At 41.0% G+C, this 12,114-nt stretch overlaps 7 non-coding genes across 7 annotated transcripts; 5 read left to right on the forward strand and 2 right to left on the reverse strand.

Moving 5' to 3' along the window:
• Positions 1-267: 267 nt before the first annotated feature.
• Positions 268-349, reverse strand: trnas-gcu (transfer RNA serine (anticodon GCU)). The gene has a single exon. It is a non-coding gene; the product is annotated as a tRNA-Ser (tRNA).
• A 490-nt stretch (positions 350-839) lies between these two features.
• LOC141311100 (U4 spliceosomal RNA) lies at positions 840-980 on the forward strand. Its single transcript, XR_012348565.1, has one exon. It is a non-coding gene; the product is annotated as a U4 spliceosomal RNA (small nuclear RNA).
• Positions 981-1,953: 973 nt separating this feature from the next.
• On the forward strand, positions 1,954-2,169 carry LOC141311007 (small nucleolar RNA U3). Its single transcript, XR_012348473.1, has one exon. It is a non-coding gene; the product is annotated as a small nucleolar RNA U3 (small nucleolar RNA).
• A 1,230-nt stretch (positions 2,170-3,399) lies between these two features.
• On the forward strand, positions 3,400-3,472 carry trnak-cuu (transfer RNA lysine (anticodon CUU)). The gene has a single exon. It is a non-coding gene; the product is annotated as a tRNA-Lys (tRNA).
• A 6,448-nt stretch (positions 3,473-9,920) lies between these two features.
• Positions 9,921-10,059, forward strand: LOC141311157 (U4 spliceosomal RNA). Its single transcript, XR_012348621.1, has one exon. It is a non-coding gene; the product is annotated as a U4 spliceosomal RNA (small nuclear RNA).
• Positions 10,060-10,549: 490 nt separating this feature from the next.
• On the reverse strand, positions 10,550-10,631 carry trnas-gcu (transfer RNA serine (anticodon GCU)). Its single transcript has one exon. It is a non-coding gene; the product is annotated as a tRNA-Ser (tRNA).
• Positions 10,632-11,121: 490 nt separating this feature from the next.
• On the forward strand, positions 11,122-11,262 carry LOC141311114 (U4 spliceosomal RNA). The gene has a single exon (XR_012348578.1). It is a non-coding gene; the product is annotated as a U4 spliceosomal RNA (small nuclear RNA).
• The last annotated feature ends 852 nt before the right edge of the window (positions 11,263-12,114 follow it).

The following is a 12,114-nucleotide window of genomic DNA, read 5'->3' on the forward strand; positions in this document are numbered from 1 at the left end:
AGTGGTGCTAAATCATCAAATGAAGAGGACGGGATTCAAACCCACACAAACCAAGGTGAGCCTAGCACAACGGATTAGCCTTGCATCGCCTTAAACACTCGACCACCCCGTCACTTTCCGTGGTCCTTTTATTTAACACTCCCGATTCAGACCATCGGCTCATTAGTAGAGCACTCAGTGAACTGAACTGAGTGTGTCAGATAAGGAAGACACAAAAAGCGCAGAGTGGGGTCCCCAGGACCGAGGATTACTGCTAAAGGAGCCGAACGACGAGGATGGGATTCGAACCCACGCGTGCAGAGCACAATGGATTAGCAGTCCATCGCCTTAACCACTCGGCCACCTCGTCATTTTACGTGACATTTTTTATTTAGCACTCCTGATTCAGATCATCAGTTCATTAGTAGAGAACTCAAAGAACTGAACTGAGTGTGTTAGATAAGGAGGACACACAAAAAGTTTAGCATGGGGTCCCCAGGACCCGGATTAAGGTCCAGTGCTAAAGGAACCGAACGACAAGAATGGATTCCAACCATTGCACAGAGCAAAATGGATTAGCAGTCCATCGCCTTAACCACTCGGCCACCCCGTCCCCTTGCTGACCGAGATAGGCCATGCTGCGGACCTTTTCAGCTGCTGCTGCCGTGCTTTCAGCTGGCTGTTTTGAGCACAGAGGGAATAGTGAATGAGCCGTCTTTTACACACCTCTAATCTGTTCCGTAGAAACACGGTGCAGCAACCCGTGGCAGGAGACTGTTTGTGCGGCAGTTTAAAGCTTGCTACCACCTTGTCGGTTCACATCCACGTAGGTGCAGAAAAAGGTCACGACCGTCGCCTGCATTCTTTCGCAGAGGCAATATTGTAGCCTATGAGGTTTGTCCGAGGCGCGATCATTGCTGGTTGAAAACTTTACCCAATACCCCGCCAGGATGACTTGAAATACAGTTATCTTTGGCAATTTTTGCTAGTCTCTCTGGAGGCTTAGAGTTTTGTTGAGAAATATAGCCTTGTTTCGTTTAGGGTTTTTTTTCCTCGCCAAAAAAACGGTCTGCTGATGATAGTGCGCCAGAGCCAGAAGGTTTGTTGTTTTGTCAATATGTTCTCAAGACAAGTATCGTTAAACTGCAACGCAATTACAGCTCACCGTTACCCATCGTAAACATGTTGGGCCTGTCTGGTCCGGTGGCCTCTCAGTGGCGCTAAAGCTTCGAATGCGTGTCGAGCACAATGTATTAGCCTTCCACCGCCTTAACCACTGGACCACCTCGTCATCCGGCGGGGTTTCTTTATTTAACATTCCTGATTCATGTGCATGTGGATGCATTCTTCGTCTTTTGTTTCAGCCGCCGAGGGCCTGTTTTCCACTGAGGCCCTGCGCCAAACTCCCTATGAGACACAATCCAACGTTAGTAGTAACCTCCGATTACGGCCGAATGTGGATTCTGCTCGGACGACGGGGCACCGGTACATCCTTTGTAGCTTTAGCTTATTAGCCAAACGCTACACCAGTTTGCCATTTCCCATGAAATCATCCTTGATTTCCATAAGAAAGGTGCCCCAAATTGGTGGAAAATCACATCTCAACCATACGCTGTCCAAAGCATTAAACCGCCTTCACGCGGCAAAACAGAACATGTTGTTGGCCCGCACTGCTGGGTCAAACTGCGCTTCCCAAAAACAGATTGGGTCAAAACTGACAGAAGAAATCTCTAAGCCTGCTTTAAGCCCTACCCACGGGACGGGTTGACAGTCTCGCACAACGCGAGAGCCTCAGTTTCGCCTGTGTAATTTGGGGGCCAATGAAAACTGCATCCAACTAAAATTACAAACAAAATTTTAGGACTCTAATGATGTTTCAAATGTAACTTTTCTCATCTCTGTTGTTAGGTTGTAACCATCTCTGAGACTCAAAGTGTCAGAACTCGCCTAAGCTGGTTTTGCAAAATGGAGGTCAAGACTATACTTTCAGGGATCATTTCTATAGTTTCTAACTAGGAAATGTGTTTCAAAAGTGTAGTGTCTCCCAAACTACGATGATGAGCTTTGATACTCTTTTCTGAGCGTGAATCGGGTGTGGAGTAATGGTTTATTTCATATGCTCCACACCATTGATGAACGTTCTGTGTGGCATTTAAGCAGCATAGAAGAAGAGAGTATGGTCAGAGTGGTCTCTGAAAAATGTAAATATCAGATTAAAAATCTTATGAGTCGTTATGATTGAGATTTTTTTTTTTTTTTTTTAAATTTTTGTTGGTGGGTGTCACCATCCTTGATATTCAGAATGTCAGGATAAGATGTCAGCTGGTTCTATCAACTTAAAGTTGCCATAAAATGCATTGAGAGAATATTTTAATTTGTTCTTTGATATCTGCATAGAAGGTATATGGCATAGGAAAGGGCAAACAATCTCCAGAAACGGTTTTACAGGACCATTTACAACCCTAGGATTTGTCCCTAGAATGAAATGCTCTGTTATTGCCTTTTTTGGAAGCTTCATGAATATTAATGAGCTCTGCTCCGATTGGCTGTTTCACAGAGCTGCTCATCTCTATAGCTGGCACATTGATAAAAATATTTATTTAATTAGGAGCTCTAGCGGCTTTTAATATGTGGTTTGTTGAATCTGCCGTTTTGTATCGCAGACATTTTAGTCTCATTACTGTGATCCATGTGCTCTGTGTAAAGTTATAATGCAGAGGGAGCGCTTCTTACCACACAAGTTCAGCTGCTTCTCGGTGATACTCTGGATCTGTAAATCATTCGCCATCATCAGCGCAGTTATTTCTCCATCATTCACCATCATCAGCACAGTCATCTCTCTGTTTATGTGGTAAGTGATATCTTTTGTACTGCAATGTAACAGGCTAGCGCTAGCATTAAGCTAACCGTGTCCCTTCAGTGGCTTGCCTTGTTTTACTGATGTACTGACGTTACCGATGATTGGGCGATGCAAATGTTGGAGGCGTAACTATTAACGATCCCGGGACTGTTGCGTAACAGTCGGTGTTATGTTGGAACTGACATATAAATCTAGTGTTTGCAAAAGACCACCGAAATATAGAAGATTTATCCTTATCCTTATATAGATTTATCCTTGATTTCCATAAGAAAGGTGCCCCAAATTGGTGGAAAATCACATCTCAACCATACGCTGACCAAAGCATTGAACCGCCTTCACGCGGCAAGACAGAACATGTTGTTGGCCCGCACTGCTGGGTCAAACTGCGCTTCCCAATAACAGATTGGGTCAAAACTGACAGAAGAAAACTCTAAGCCTGCTCTAAGCACTACCCACGGGACGGCTCGACAGTCTTGCACAACGCGAGAGCCTCCGTTTCGCCTGTGTCATTTGGGAGCCGATGAAAACTGCGTCCGACCCGGTGAAGGAGACCACGACCAGCCCGGCTAGCTCAGTCGGTAGAGCATGAGACTCTTAATCTCAGGGTCGTGGGTTCGAGCCCCACGTTGGGCGGCTCTGTTGGCGCTCTTTCTTCCCAACAGGGTGGCGGGCTCCAGCGTGCCCATTCTCCGCACAGGCTAAGTGGATTTTGCGAGCTCCGGAAACATCTTTCAAAACAGCCTGTTAGTACGTGCGATTCTAATCCCTAACCCTAACCCTTGCTTTTACAACCGTGATCCCGCGGCAGCAGATGCGCAATGTATGTCTCTGTGGCGCTACCTGGAGCAGGATCGTCTGTTTCCGCGGCTGTCTCCTCGTCCAATCGCCGATCTCGCCGTCCATTGTGAGAATGGACGAGAGCCAATCGCGTCGCTCGCCGTCCATTGTGAGAATGGACGAGAGCCAATTGCGTCGCTCGCCGTCCATTGTGAGAATGGACGAGGCGCCAATCGCATCGCTCGAGCTCCTTTGTTGAGAGCCACTCACCATGCTTAGTTTCATTCTAAGTCAGGTTCAAAAATCAGACGAACGGAATATAGGATAACTTTTCAATGTAAGTAATACATGTTTTCTTCTTTCTTTCTCTCTGTTTACAATGTTCTCAATTGGTAACTCGTTACGTTTTCGTCCGTCATTCATCTGTGTTTGGCGTTCACAAACTTTTGACTCGCGAATTGCCCATAATGAAACACCGTTTAAATGTAATCTTACTTTCTAAAGTCTATTTACACGTTCTTAAGTTCTATTTAAATGGTGGAAAAAACGCGTTTCAGCTGTAAGTGCAGTCATTCCTTATGACAGTTTACCGTGTTTTTACTATAGTGAATCGTAGTAACCATGTTGTGTTTTTGGCTGATCGATTACAACTGTATGAACACAGTCTTACTATAAATGAAAATCTGAATGAATAGCAACAACAAAAAACGTTGTGCTTGTGTTTGTCGTCATTTACCATGGCTTTACTATAGTGAAAGTGTAGTAATCATGTTTCCTTGCCTATAATCTCACATATTAAACACAATTGTGCCTATAATCGTACTTATTAAACTCAGTTTACTCGTTCTTTAAGTGTAAACACAGTCTTACTATAAATTAAAATATGAATGAAAAAAACAAGTAATTTACCATGCTTTTACTAAAGTGAAAGTGTAATAATCATGTTTTGTTTTCATGATTTGCCTATAATCTCACATATAAAACACCATTTGCCTGTAATTTTGCATAGTAAACACATTTATTCTATTTAAAGTTTGATTTGGATTTAAAAATATGTTTAGTTGTAGACATTTCTAATTATCATTTAATGTGATTTTGCTATGTGTGAATGTAGTAATCAAGTTTTGTGTTTGCAGATGGATTACTATTTATATAAACAGATGCAAGTGCTACAAATAATAATTGAAATGAAAATTCAATGTTATATAGACATCCCTTACAAAAATTAAACATGGTTTATAAAGTTTACTTACTATGTTCTTTGTTTGGTTTTTTTTTTCTCAGATTGATTATCATATCATGTATAACCACAGCTTTTAACTAACAATGTACTTTATTTTACATTGTCATTAATACATGCTTTATGTAGTTACTATAGTAATAACAGTAAATTATATGTAATTGGATTCAACTAACTGTAAACCAAACAAAACAATAATCTTACCCCTTTAGTAACTGTATATGGTAATTTAATATTCAAATACTTATATGTATAATTGTAGTGTAACACCTTTAAATAAATGTGTAACCTTGTTTTTCTTTATAAGCAATAAAATAATGTATTGTTGTAATGGGTGCCATTATTTAGTTAGCTTTGTATCATTAAAAATAAATTAAAAACATTTGTGTAGTTGTCCAATACCTGCAAAATGCACATTACTGACTATTATTTTCCTATTATATTTAGATGAGCACTAAGCCAAAGAGCCACAAGGTCATGGGTGAAGGCGAGTCAATGGCCAGGTTGAGGACTTTTGCCAGCTCTGGGGTTTGTGCGTCTGGAGGCAACAGACCAGCACCACGGCAGCGGAAGTGGTACAGCCTCTACCAGAAGGTAAAGTTACCTGTATCTTATTGTAGAATATGTATGTGTACATTATTTGTCAAACATTTTTACACATGACTGTATTTAATGTTTTTGAAAGAAGTGGCTTATTAAGCCTGCATTTATTTGATCAAAAATACAGGAAAAATAATTTGTACTGCATATTTGTATTAATTTTTATTTTTAATGAAAACTGTGATATGTTTTGCAGAATTCATTGATGACTAAAAAGTTAAAAAGAACAGCATTAATTTCTTAAAAAAAAAAACTTTTGAACAGTACTGTATATTGTTACAGAAGATTTTCTATTATATTTCTAATGCTGTTCTTTATTTAACTTTTTAATGATTTCTAAAATGATTGCTAAATATATTCAGTGTTGATGACAGAAATAAATTAAATTTAAAGTATATGTAACTGTAAATTTAAACTTTATTAACATTTTATAATATTATTGATGTTTTTTTGTATTTTTTATTAAATAAATGCTGGACTGATGAGCATAAGACACTTCTTTCAAAAACATTAAAAATAGTAATGTGTCCAAACTTTTGACTGATCCTGTATTTGTGTGTTTTCTTTTATTATTATTTTTTTTCATAGGAGAGCTGCTTGGTGTTGACTACCTCCTGCGTCAGACTGGACAGCCCCTGGTAGTGGACCCTGACTCAGAAGAGACAGAGAACATGCTGGAGGATGTGAATGAAGGCGAGGATGAAGAAGACGAGGGCTTCAGGGAGGACCAAACACTTGTGTCAAGTCTTACTGATGACCCAAGCTTCTCTCTGTCCTCCACTCAGCCTGTGCCTTCCTTTACTCAGCCTGATGCCCCCTTCACGCCAGGTGCCTCAGCGTCTCCTGACGAGTCTGTGGTATGTAAATATCTTGTTGAATGTATGTTTGTAATTATGTTTTATGTAATATTGTTAAATTTCTAGGGAAAAAAATAATTTGTGCTGACCTGTAGCTTTTTGTCTGAAGTTGACAAAAAAAAAACATCTAGAAAAACATATATATATTTATTAGTTGTTGTTTTTTTGTCCCACTTCACTGTACTCATAATGTTGTTCATTTCATTTTTTTCTTTTTGTTTGTATTTTTCTCCCAGGCTTCGGATAGTGCTGCTGTGCTGGACAAAGTGGACAGCCTTGCGGAGTATCTTGTGGAGCTCAGGAATCAGCCATCTCTGGCTCTCACCAACCATCAGGTCAGTTTCTCTACTTTCTCTTCTTGACCTGTCATATGTTAACACTACACAGCAAAAAGGCCAGAGTTAAATTAACTCTCCAGGGAGTTTATATGAGTCCACTCTCAAAAGTGTTAAGTGTTAAAATCAGAGTGTTAAATTAACACTGAAGCAGAGTTAAAGTTAATGAGATAATTAGTGATTAACGAAGTGATGATTGATCATTTTTGAAGACACCTGATGTTAACAAGCACAATCACCAAAGGAGAAAATCACATTTTTTAAGAAACCATTACAGTGGTCAGTGTTTGCATTAGTTGGGCTCTTGAACTTAACGTTTGTAAAATCTCATATTGTTTGGCTGCTGTAGCAGTGTTATAACAGCCAGACAAAAGGCAATCAGGTTTTCAATAATTCTTTGTGAAATGTTAGACTATGGTTTTTATCACTGGTTACATAGACTCTATGAATGAGAACCACATCTTTAATCAGACAGATATGTAAGCAAAAAAAAAAAAGTATTTTGATCAAAGTCTATACAAAAGAGAATAAACTAGTTAAGACACACAGACATGAAGAATCAGTGTGAGAACCACAACAACGGTGACCATCAAAAATAGTATTGTAGCCAATCAGGACTCATCCATGACTCCCATCATGCATTGCGGCAAGGATAAATGATGAGAGTTCAGAGTTGATCTGTTTATCTGAACACGTCGTTTGTCACCGTTCCTGAGATTCATACGCTGGTTCTTGATGTCTGTGTGTGTCTAAACAACCCAATTTTGACTTATGAGAAATTCTTCCAGAATATATTTTAAAGAAAGATGGAGAGATTTGTTTTTTGTGGACTCATGAGACTAAATATGTACAACAGTTAATAGACTGAACTCTTCTAGAAGCTTATCTCCGAGTTACAGATCCTTTAATGGAAAATAACTCAGAGACTTGATTCTAAATAGAGTTCAATGATTCAGGTCAAGCAATGATTACATTAAAACATAACCATCACCCCTGATGGCTTGTGATCTTGGCTTGCCTGGTTGTTTTCCCTCAAATAAAGCAGCCCAGCAAGATCTAATGTTAATGACATAAGGGTCAAGAGCCCAACTAATGCAAACACTGACCACTACAATGGTTGCTTAAAAAATGTGGTTTTCTCCTTTGGTGATTCTGCCTGTTAACATCAGGTGTCTTCAATAATGATCAATCATCACTTCGTTAATCACTAATTATCTCATTAACTTTAACTCTCTGATTTTAACACTTGACACTTTTGAGAGTGGAATCATATAAACTCCCTGGAGAGTTAATTTAACTCTGGCCTTTTTGCTGTGTACCACTTGTTTTGTTTTCTCATTTGCCTTGTATTATATGCTCTCTCTGCTTAGGTGAGCAATATAGTTGGCAGAACCTGCTGGATTACGATAAGAAGAGAGTGATGTTTGCTGCCAGACACCAGAGTAGGCTGGACACAGGTTCACTCCAGGGGTGGAGAGCGTGAAGAGGCATACATTCACCACCACTGCCCCACTTGCCCAGTGGCCAGATTGTTGTCGCCTGATAGAGACCATTTCAAGCTCTGTGCCATCCATAAGAGTCCAAAAAAGAAAGGGGATAAAGTTTTATTTATGTGTATTGTTTTCTGCCTTCTGTTCTTTTGCACTTGCAATGAATGCACTAGTGCCATGGACATTAAGACAGTTTTATTTAAAAGTATAGTTTTGTTTTCTGTTCTTTAGCACTTTCAAAACATGCACAGGAGTCATTAATATTTTAAAGTTTTATTCATTTGTATTGTTTTGTGCTTTCTGTTCTTTTCACTTGCAGTTGATGCACAAGACGGTTTTGTTTATATGTATAGTTCTGTTTTCTGTTCTTTTGCACTTGCAAAAAAAAGGCACAGGAGTCATGGACAATAGAAAGTATTATTAAGAGATATTATTCTGTTTTCTGCACATGCAACATAACTATAAGAATAAAAATGTAAAAAAAAAAAAAAAAAAAGAATAATGAATAATTGGCTATGACTGATTGAAAAATAAAAGTTTGGTCATGATCAAATAACTCTTTTTGTTTGTCATTGTTACAGTATCATTAAACAGTTATACGCCCTTTTAAAAATGTTGATAAATTTGGGGATGATTTAATACATAAATGTAAAAAATTTTGTACTATAAGTTTTAGAACATAACTACAGCCGAAATATATTTAAAGTGCAAAAACTTTGAATAAAATATCAATAATCAGTAATATAAATCTAATAAAATATTAATTTGTCATTTCAAAAGTGATTTCATTCATTTGGACATCATTCATGTGATAATTACTGATAAATAAAACATTCAGTAAACACTTCAATGTATGGCAACGCTGTAATATGAACTGGGAAGCTTGTGATCATCCTTACTCCCATATAAATGTACAGGAAAATAGAGAAAACATTTTTTTTTTCAGATAATTTATTGTAAATATACACTCCAAAAACATTGCTTTAAAGGACAAAGAGATAAAATTCCCTTTCACTTCTTTTCTCCTCATTTTTTTCTTTTCTCTCTCTTTTTTCTTTCTTTTTCTCTTTTCCCCCTTCTCCCCCCTCCTTCCTTTTCTTCCCCCCCCTTAACAGACTATTGTTCCCCAGCTTTGGCGCAATCGGTTAGCGCGTTCGGCTGTTAACCGAAAGGTTGGTGGTTCGAGCCCACCCAGGGACGTGTGAAATGCCGGTGTTTTGCACGCGCGTCAGGTGTCCACTAGCGCCTATGCCATTCTTAGGGTTGCGAGGCACAGCTTTCTCAGGGCGTTTATCCTGTGCACCTTCAATAAGCTGGCTTCTTTTAAAAGAAGTCAGCGGCGGGTGTTTGGCGAACATTTTCACCAGCTCGAGTTTGCTGTGGCATGTGGATTCATTCTTTACTGATGATCTGTCTCTGGGGCTCATCTAGTTGACATGGTATCCGCTGACATTCGGCTGAAGGTGCTGATCCACCATCTGCTCTTGGTACGGACTGGATCCGGGGGACTGCAGTGACCATCTAATCGGAATACAGAATGGATATGGCGGCTACGGTGACCTCAGAATAAGAACAAACAGACTAATTTTAATGTAGATGCAAAAGTTCCATGTTGCCACAGTGTCAGATTGGAGAGGATCTGGTTTTCACAGTCTTGCGTCGATGGCCGTCTAGGTGAAGAGGTCTTCACTGATGATCTGTCTCTGGGGCTCATCCAGCTTGCTATCACCTTGTCGGATCACATCCACGTAGCTGCAAGAAAAGGTCACGACCGTCACCGGTATTCTATCGCAGAGGCAATGTTGTAGCTTGTGTGGTTTATCTGAGGTGTGATCATTGCTGGTTGTAAACTTTCCCCGATATCCCATCTGGATGATTTGAAATACAGTCAGCTTCTCAGTTTTTGCCGGTCTCTCTGGACGCTTCTTGAAAAACAAAGTTTTGCTTCGTTTTGTTAGAGTGGCTGGTTGTTGGTCCTCGTCAAAGAGGTGTCTACAGATCATAGCGTGCCGGAGCCAGAAGATTTGTTGTTTTGTCAATATGCTCTCAAGACTTCGCTGCAGGTATCATTAAACTACAGCACAATCACAGCTCACCGCTACCCATCGTAAACAGGTTGGGCCTGTCTGTTCTGGTGGGCTCTCAGTGGTGCTAAATCATCAAATGAAGAGGACGGGATTCAAACCCACACAAACCAAGGTGAGCCTAGCACAACGGATTAGCCTTGCATCGCCTTAACCACTCGACCACCCCGTCACTTTCCGTGGTCCTTTTATTTAACACTCCCGATTCAGACCATCGGCTCATTAGTAGAGCACTCAGTGAACTGAACTGAGTGTGTCAGATAAGGAAGACACAAAAAGCGCAGAGTGGGGTCCCCAGGACCGAGGATTACTGCTAAAGGAGCCGAACGACGAGGATGGGATTCGAACCCACGCGTGCAGAGCACAATGGATTAGCAGTCCATCGCCTTAACCACTCGGCCACCTCGTCATTTTACGTGACATCTTTTATTTAGCACTCCTGATTCAGATCATCAGTTCATTAGTAGAGAACTCAAAGAACTGAACTGAGTGTGTTAGATAAGGAGGACACACAAAAAGTTTAGCATGGGGTCCCCAGGACCCGGATTAAGGTCCAGTGCTAAAGGAACCGAACGACAAGAATGGATTCCAACCATTGCACAGAGCAAAATGGATTAGCAGTCCATCGCCTTAACCACTCGGCCACCCCGTCCCCTTGCTGACCGAGATAGGCCATGCTGCGGACCTTTTCAGCTGCTGCTGCCGTGCTTTCAGCTGGCTGTTTTGAGCACAGAGGGAATAGTGAATGAGCCGTCTTTTACACACCTCTAATCTGTTCCGTAGAAACACGGTGCAGCAACCCGTGGCAGGAGACTGTTTGTGCGGCAGTTTAAAGCTTGCTACCACCTTGTCGGTTCACATCCACGTAGGTGCAGAAAAAGGTCACGACCGTCGCCTGCATTCTTTCGCAGAGGCAATATTGTAGCCTATGAGGTTTGTCCGAGGCGCGATCATTGCTGGTTGAAAACTTTACCCAATACCCCGCCAGGATGACTTGAAATACAGTTATCTTTGGCAGTTTTTGCTAGTCTCTCTGGAGGCTTAGAGTTTTGTTGAGAAATATAGCCTTGTTTCGTTTAGGGTTTTTTTTCCTCGCCAAAAAAACGGTCTGCTGATGATAGTGCGCCAGAGCCAGAAGGTTTGTTGTTTTGTCAATATGTTCTCAAGACAAGTATCGTTAAACTGCAACGCAATTACAGCTCACCGTTACCCATCGTAAACATGTTGGGCCTGTCTGGTCCGGTGGCCTCTCAGTGGCGCTAAAGCTTCGAATGCGTGTCGAGCACAATGTATTAGCCTTCCACCGCCTTAACCACTGGACCACCTCGTCATCCGGCGGGGTTTCTTTATTTAACATTCCTGATTCATGTGCATGTGGATGCATTCTTCGTCTTTTGTTTCAGCCGCCGAGGGCCTGTTTTCCACTGAGGCCCTGCGCCAAACTCCCTATGAGACACAATCCAACGTTAGTAGTAACCTCCGATTACGGCCGAATGTGGATTCTGCTCGGACGACGGGGCACCGGTACATCCTTTGTAGCTTTAGCTTATTAGCCAAACGCTACACCAGTTTGCCATTTCCCATGAAATCATCCTTGATTTCCATAAGAAAGGTGCCCCAAATTGGTGGAAAATCACATCTCAACCATACGCTGTCCAAAGCATTAAACCGCCTTCACGCGGCAAAACAGAACATGTTGTTGGCCCGCACTGCTGGGTCAAACTGCGCTTCCCAAAAACAGATTGGGTCAAAACTGACAGAAGAAATCTCTAAGCCTGCTTTAAGCCCTACCCACGGGACGGGTTGACAGTCTCGCACAACGCGAGAGCCTCAGTTTCGCCTGTGTAATTTGGGGGCCAATGAAAACTGCATCCAACTAAAATTACAAACAA

This window comes from Garra rufa, unplaced genomic scaffold (assembly GCF_049309525.1).
Source record: "Garra rufa unplaced genomic scaffold, GarRuf1.0 hap1_unplaced_003, whole genome shotgun sequence".
NCBI lineage: Eukaryota > Metazoa > Chordata > Actinopteri > Cypriniformes > Cyprinidae > Garra > Garra rufa.